The sequence below is a fragment of the Bactrocera dorsalis genome, chromosome 6 (genome assembly GCF_023373825.1).
Source record: "Bactrocera dorsalis isolate Fly_Bdor chromosome 6, ASM2337382v1, whole genome shotgun sequence".
NCBI lineage: Eukaryota > Metazoa > Arthropoda > Insecta > Diptera > Tephritidae > Bactrocera > Bactrocera dorsalis.
This window is the reverse complement of record NC_064308.1, coordinates 12,758,480-12,766,280: the sequence shown is the minus strand read 5'-3', so window position 1 is coordinate 12,766,280 and position 7,801 is coordinate 12,758,480.

Below are 7,801 nucleotides of genomic sequence, written 5' to 3'. Positions count from 1 at the left end.
TGAGGTTAATATTTGAAACATCAAGGTCACTCGCTCGCATTTTAATCTCTCATTAGTTTGTTATAAAATTTATTAAGTTGTTCATTCATTTTTTCAAAATTACTACTAACTTCATCTGTTGTCTTCTTATACCCTGAACAGGGTATATTAAGTTTGTAAGGAAGCGTCGGAGACTCTATAAAGTTTATTAATGAATTATCAGTATGTTGAGCCAAGTCGATTTTGCCATATCCGTCTGTCTGTCTGTCCGTCCGTCTGTCTGCATATATACGAACTAGTCCCTCAGTTTTTAAGATATCGTTTTGAAATTTTGTAAACGTCATTTTCTCTTCAAGAAGCTGCTCATTTGTTGGAACTGTCGATATCGACCACTATTACATATAACTGCCATACAAACTAAATAATCGGAATCAAGTTCTTTTATGGAAAACTCTTGTATTTTACAAGATATATTCACGAAATTTGGTATAGATTATTTTCTAGGGCAACAATGTAATCTCCGAAGAAATTGTCCAGATCGATTAACTATAGCATTTAGCTGCTGTGTGGAAAACTTTCGCATTTGACGTGGTATCTTCACGAAATTTGACATGGTTAATATATTTATGGTAGAGTTAATTATAATTTTGCCAAATGATGGGTGGTCGAAAATATTTCTTTGATTTCATATTTCCTTAGTCATCACCACCCATAATTCCAAATTATATGGGAAATTGAATTAACGTTCGAATGGTGCTCTCCTTTTTCAATTTTGTTCATTCACGAACTATTCATTATTAGCTATAAGACAATTATAGCTGCCCTTTAAAGTTTTACAGGCATCTTCATAATCTTATATATAAAAAAAGTTTGGTTTTTGTCTGTTCGCTATAGCTGACTAAACCGTTGCATGCAACGAAGAATGGTCTGAACCACTTTGAAGGGAATCGAATGAGAATGGTTTGTAAAAAAAATCAGAAAATGTTCATTTTTAACCGACTTAGGAGCGTAAATTCAAAAAACTTCATTACTTACTTATAACAGAGCATGTTGTTTAACATTTAGCTAAGCTGCTACACACTGATATTCTTCTTCTTCTTTACTGGCGTAGACACCACTTACGCGGTTATAGCCGAGTTAACAACAGCGCGCCAGCTATTTCTTCTTTGCCCAACGTGGCGCCAATTGGAAATGCCAAGCGAAGCCAGTTCTTCTCCACCTGGTCTTTCCAACAGAGTGGAGGTCTTCCTCTTCCTCTGCTTCCCCCAGTGGGTATTGCGTCGACTACTTTTAAAGCCGGAGTTTTTTCGTCCATACGAACGACATGTCCTATTCAGCGCAGCCGCTGTCTCTTGATTCATACAGCTCATCGTTCCGTCGAATGCGATATTCGCTGTGGCCAACGCGCAAGAGATCATAAATCTTTCGCAGAACCTTTCTCTCGAAAACTCCTAAGGCTGACTCATCAGATGTTGTCATCGTCATGCCTCTGCCCCATATAGCTGGACGGGAATAATCAGTGACTTATAGAGTTTGGTTTTTGTTCGTCGAGAGAGGACTTTACTTCTCAATTGCCTACTTAGTCCGCAGAAACACCTGTTGGCAAGAGTTATTCTGCGTTTGATTTTGAGACTGACGTTGTTGTTGTTCCAAGATAGGCGAAATTATCTTCAACTTCGAAGTTATGACTGTCAACAGTGCCATTGGTGTCTAGTCGCGAGTGCAACGACTGTTTGTTTGATGACAGGAGATATTTCGTCTTGCCCTCGTTCATTACTATACCCATTTGCTTCGCTGCCTTATCCATTCTAGACAAAGCAAAACTAACGGCGCGATTGTTGAAGCCAATGATATCAATACCATCATCATACGCGAGCAGCTGTACACCATTATAGAAGATTGTATCTGCTTGATTATGTTCTGCAGCTCGAATTCTTTTGTCCAAGAGCAGATTGAAGAAGTCGCAGGAAAAGGAGTCGCCTTAACTGAAACCTCCTTTGGTACAGAAGAGCTCGGAGAGGTCCTTCCCGATTTTGAAGGAGCTTTTGGTATTGCTCAACATCAGCTTATACATCCGTATTAGTTTTGTGGGGATACAAAATTCAGACATCGCGGCATAAAGGTAGCTTCTTTCGTGCTGTCAAAAGAAGCTTTGAAATCGACGGAGAGGTGGTTGATTTTCAAGGTCCAAAGTCACACTGATAAGTTCCAATCAGTTTGTTGACAGTGGGCTTCAATCTTTCACACAATTCGCTCGATAGAGCCGTACATGCAATATATAGGAGACATATTCCATTGTAGTTGGCGCAGATTGAGGGGTCTTCACTTTTGTGGATTGAGCAGGACACACTTAAACTCCTATTGCTGGGCATGCTTTCGTTCGACCATATTTTACAAAGAAGTTGATGGATGCTCCTCATCAATTCTTCGCCGCCGTGTTTGAATAGCTAAGCCGGCAACCTATCGGCTCCCGCCGCTTTGGTGTTCTTCAGACGGGAAATTGCTATTCGAGCCTTTTTATGGTCGGGCAATGGAACGTCTGCTCCATTGTCAACGATTGGGGAATCGGGTTCGCCTCCTCCTGACGTTGTACTTTCACTGCCATTCAGCAGGCTGGAGAAATGTGCACTCCATAATTTAATAAGAATATGTTACGGTCTTGAAACGTTCTGTTAATCGCCGCATTTTTTCGTGTAATTTTCGAGCATTTCTTTTTTCTGTCTGCAAATGCGTCTAGCTTGCCTCTTCAACTTTCGGTATCTATTCCATCCCGCACGTTTTGTAGTTGATCGTTACGTTGCGAGGTAGGCGGTCTGTTTTCTCTCCGCTGCGACACGGTACTCCTCATCGTTCCAGTAGTTCTTTTGCATTCTCTGAAAACCACTTTCGGTTGCAGCTGTGCGTAAGGTACTTGAAATGCCGTTCCACAGTTCCCTAATACCGATTTGTTGACGAGTACTCTCAGAGAGCAGGAGTGCAAGTCGAGAAGGAAATCGTTCGGTTGTCTGTTGTAGTTGCAGCTTCTCGACGTCGAACCTTTCGTGTGTTTGTTGACGTGCATTTGCATACGCACATATAAAACACTGGAGACGTGTCTTCCGTCTATCACAACATGATCGATCTGTTTGGTGGTTTTTCGAACTGGAGACAGGTGGCTTGATGAATTTTTATATGCTAGAATCTAGTACTACAGATTTCGGATCCCGGCGAAGTCGATCAGGCTCAACCCATTTGGGGATGTTTCCTCGTGGAGGCTAAATTTACCGACCGTAGTGCCAAACATACCTTCTTTGCCCACCCTGGTATTATAGTCACCAAGCACGATTTTGATATCGTGGCCGGGGCAACTCTTATAAGTTCGCTCTAGGCGCTCATAGAAGACATTTTTGGTCACATCTTCCTTTTCTTCTGTCAGGGCGTCGGTTCAAATCAGCGATATGTTGAAGAACTTCGCTTTTATGCGGATTATTGCTAGACGTTCATCCACCGGGATGAACGACAGTACTCGACGATGTACTCTCTCTCCCACCACGAATCCCACACCCAATTTACGCTTTCTTATATGGCTGTAGTAAATGCCGCAAGGACCTACTCGCCTCAGTCCTTGTCCCGTCCATTGCATTTCTTGGACGGCGGTAATGTCAGCCTTCACTCTAACAAGGACATCAACCTGCTAAGCAGCGGCATCTGTCTAAGAGACCGGAGATTCTAGGTGCATGCATTTAAATCGTTATTCTAAGTGCATTTGCCATAGTCATCATCAAAAAGGGGGTCTATCATCCGAGGCTGTTTACGCTTTTTCAGTGGTAGTGTTTTTACGTGGCCGGTCCCAAACTCAGCGTACAATCCTGTGGATGAGATATTTCGCCTTCTCGCTTTAGCTCGCTTTCAAACGGATGTTTACTGACTACCCGGAAGATACTTGGTCAAAGACCAGAATTAGTGAAGTGCTTGAGCTACTTGTATATAAAATAATCGTTTCTGGCCACTCCCAAATGAATGGCAATCAGAGAGCTTTCCTCATTTTCGTGAACTTCTACACATGACTCCATCCTCCTGGCGATCCTGCCAGGGCGAGTAAATTCTGAAAGGTTCAAGCAATGTTTACAATACCAAGTGAAACATGTTTCTCTTTGTTTAAATTTTTTGGCATTCAGTTCGAACAGATTTGGCACTTCACGTGGATTTACCGTTACATTTGTGATAAAGCGCGGATAATGAGATAACTTACCTAGATTTCAATATGATGCCCACTGGAAATACGAATTAGATGTGGCCTTTTCCCAAAAATGAAGCTCCTTTTTTTTTTTTGTTGCAATATCTTTTTATTTATTGAATCTGCTTTTTGTTTTGAAAGCCTAACAATTAGTAATAAAATCTTAAACCTATTTAAAACTATACACGCTCAAGCAAATGATTGAGCTGTTTTGGTGATACATTGCTCCTCAGTACGCGGGCATATCTCTTCTTTTAAGGCGTGTTTGATTGCAGGAATGTACCAAAGCATTAGCCAAAGGGTTTGGGTGATCACGGAGTTTACATATATATTTAATTCTGCTGTCTTCTACTTCTTTCCTTACCATAGAAATACCAAGGTCTTTATGGATATTCTCATTACGCATGTACCATGGTGAACACGTGATTGATCTAAGCATTTTTGATTGGAACCTTTGTATTATGTCTATATTAGTTGCACAGGTCGTACCCCACAGTTGAATGCCATACATCCAAATCGGCTTTATGACCGCATTATATAAAAGCACTTTGTTGTCTAGGCTAAGTTTGGAGTTTTTATTTAATAGCCAATTTAAATTTGCAGCTCTTATCTTCATGCAAGTTATTTTACTAGATATATGTTTTTTCCACGTAAGTCTTCTATCTAGGTGAATACCAAGATAGGTTACTTCATTCGCTTGTGGTACTAAAATATTGTTAATTTTTATTGCCGGACACATTTTTGGTCTAAGCGAAAATGTAACATGCTTACACTTTTGTTCATTTACCTTTATACGCCAGTTAGCTAGCCATTCTTCGACAAACTTTAAGTGCTCGGCTAATATTCTTGATGCTATTATGTGGCATTTGTTACGGCTCACTATAGCTGTGTCGTCCGCAAAAGTAGAAGTTAATACATTGTTAGCTGTTGGAAGATCTGCTGTATATATAATGTATAGTGTTGGGCCTAGAACACTGCCCTGGGGTACACCAGCCCTTATCTGTCTTTCATCAGATATGAAATCTCCCACTTTTACCGTAAATTTTCTATTTTTTAAATACGATTCAAATGTTTTATATAATTCTGAAGGTAGAATATTTTTAATCTTGTATAAAAGGCCCTCATGCCATACCTTATCAAACGCCTGAGCCACGTCTAGAAATATAGCTGAACAGTACTCTCTGTGCTCAAATGCTCTTCTTATTTCGTTAGTAATTCTATTTACTTGCTCAATCGTGCTATGTTTTTCACGAAACCCAAATTGGTGCGTTGGTATTATATTATTTTCGTGGAGGAAAGGAGTCATCTTTGATAGTAACAATTTTTCAAATATCTTAGAAAGACAGGGTAGAAGACTGATTGGTCTGTATGAAGACGGCTGTGTTAAGTCTTTCCCAGGTTTGTCTATCAAGATGATCTGCGACTTTTTCCACGAATTTGGATAGTGTCCGAGATTAAGAATTGCATTGAAGAGCAAAGAGAGCACCCTTACGGCAATATTTGGTAACTCAATTAGCATTTTTGGGGTAATATTATCATGCCCAGGTGATTTTTTGGGGTTAAGCTCTTTTATTATTCTAGTAACTTCAGAAGTAGAAGTCCTAATAGACACATGCGACTCTTTTTCGGTATTGGGCAAGGTTGGCAACTCAAAGTTGTTCTTTGGGCAATTGGGTTGAAATACCTTTTCTAGGTGATTTGCAAAGCAATTTGCCTTATCCTCATCACTACGTGCCCAATTACCATTCAACTGTCTTAGAGGCATGTTGGAATCTACTGGTGGCTTGAAAGACTTTTGTGCTTTCCAAAGAGAGTTTTGCTTGCGAGAATTCGGACACAGTTTCTTTATATAATTTTCAGTGTTGTGTTCCTCTTCGCATTTAAGCGCTTTTTTTAACTTTCGTACAGCAGATTTCAGTTGAAGCAGAGTTGAAGGGGATCGATTTAACTGCCATTCCCGCCTAGCTCGCCTTTTCTCATTTACAAGTTTCTCTATTTCATTATTGGTGATCTTTCTAAAACCAACTGGTTTGTTATTTCTTTTTGGTGTTGCCAATACAGCTGCATTAGTTATTACGTCATTAATTTTTCTTATATTTTCATCAATGTCTCTTCCTGTATTTATTTTGCAATCAATATTGATGTGGGTGCTGATATACTTTCTATATTTCAACCAGTTAGTTTTATGTTTTCTCTAACATCACATAAAACTAACTGGTTCAAATATCATGAGCTGTTCGTATAACTTTATTAGTACAGGAGAATGATCAGATGATAAGTCTGTACATGTATCAGCTGTCATAAGCGTTCTATCTATATTTTTGACTACAGCAAAATCTATTAAGTCTGGTATTTTTCTTCTATCACTGGGCCAGTATGTCGGCTTACCAGGAGATATTATATCCAGCTTATTATGCTTATTCATAATAGTGTAGTACAACTGTCGTCCTTTCGGATTAATAAGACGCGAGCCCCAGTACGTGTGTTTTGCGTTATAATCTCCACCTGCTAGAAATTTTTGACCTAGTGTTCCAAAAAAGTCTTTAAATTCGATTTCTGTAATTTTAAAACGAGGTGGACAGTATATAGCAGTAAGGTTTAAGTCACAACCCCGATTTTTGAGTGAAATTGTTGTAGCTTGTAACTGTGGAGCTCCTGGGAAGCAAAACATTTTGTTACCAAATTGTACAACCTGAAACATGAAACAGAGAAATAATTTACATGAGCCAACATATATTTAAAGTTTAGAATTTTGTTAGAAATAAACAAGATAATTTAAAAATGGTTTATACCTGTAACGCAGACTCGCTACCAGGAGAAAACAAATTGTATTATATATAGTACTAGCGGGCCCGGTGCCTGCTTCGCACGGCAAAACAAAATAAGAAAAGAAACACACTTGTTTTTAATAAAGTTGGTTTTGTTCCCTATTATTCAACTTTTAATTCTAGTTTCTTACAATCTTAGAGTATGTATCACTTAAACTATCTTAAAGCTCTTTCTTAGAAACATTTTTGGTTTTGCCATGAGTTGTTGTGTAGATTAAGGCTTGCCAACACGTGAGCACGAAACATATAACTGGCCGTGTGAAAAGCCAGGATATTCTAAATCAATTCCACAGAATTCCAACGAATGCCCTTGCGCTTTATTTATTGTAATAGCAAATGCAAGACGTACTGGAAACTGTAGTCTTTTGAATTCAAAAGGTAAATCTGATGGAATCATTGGAATGCGTGGAATCAATACATCTTCACCTTTAATCTTCCTCTTTAAAATTGTTGCTTCGATCAAATTGTTCATGACTTTTTTAACCGCTAATCTTGTCCCATTGCATAATCGTGGTTGATTTATATTACGAAGCATAATAATGGAAGCACCCACTTTCAATTGTAAACGATGAGGTGGAAATCCGGGTAAATCCAATGAATTCAAAAATTCTGTCGGATAATTAACAGCGCCGTCTTGATTCGTAACCGTGCCAACTGATTGATATGTTACAACCACGCCATGAACATGGGTTAAAATGTCTGCATTCGTTTGACCAACGTCTTTATTTTTAGCGGCCAGTATAGCTCTTTCAGCCAACCAATTATGATTGCGATAATT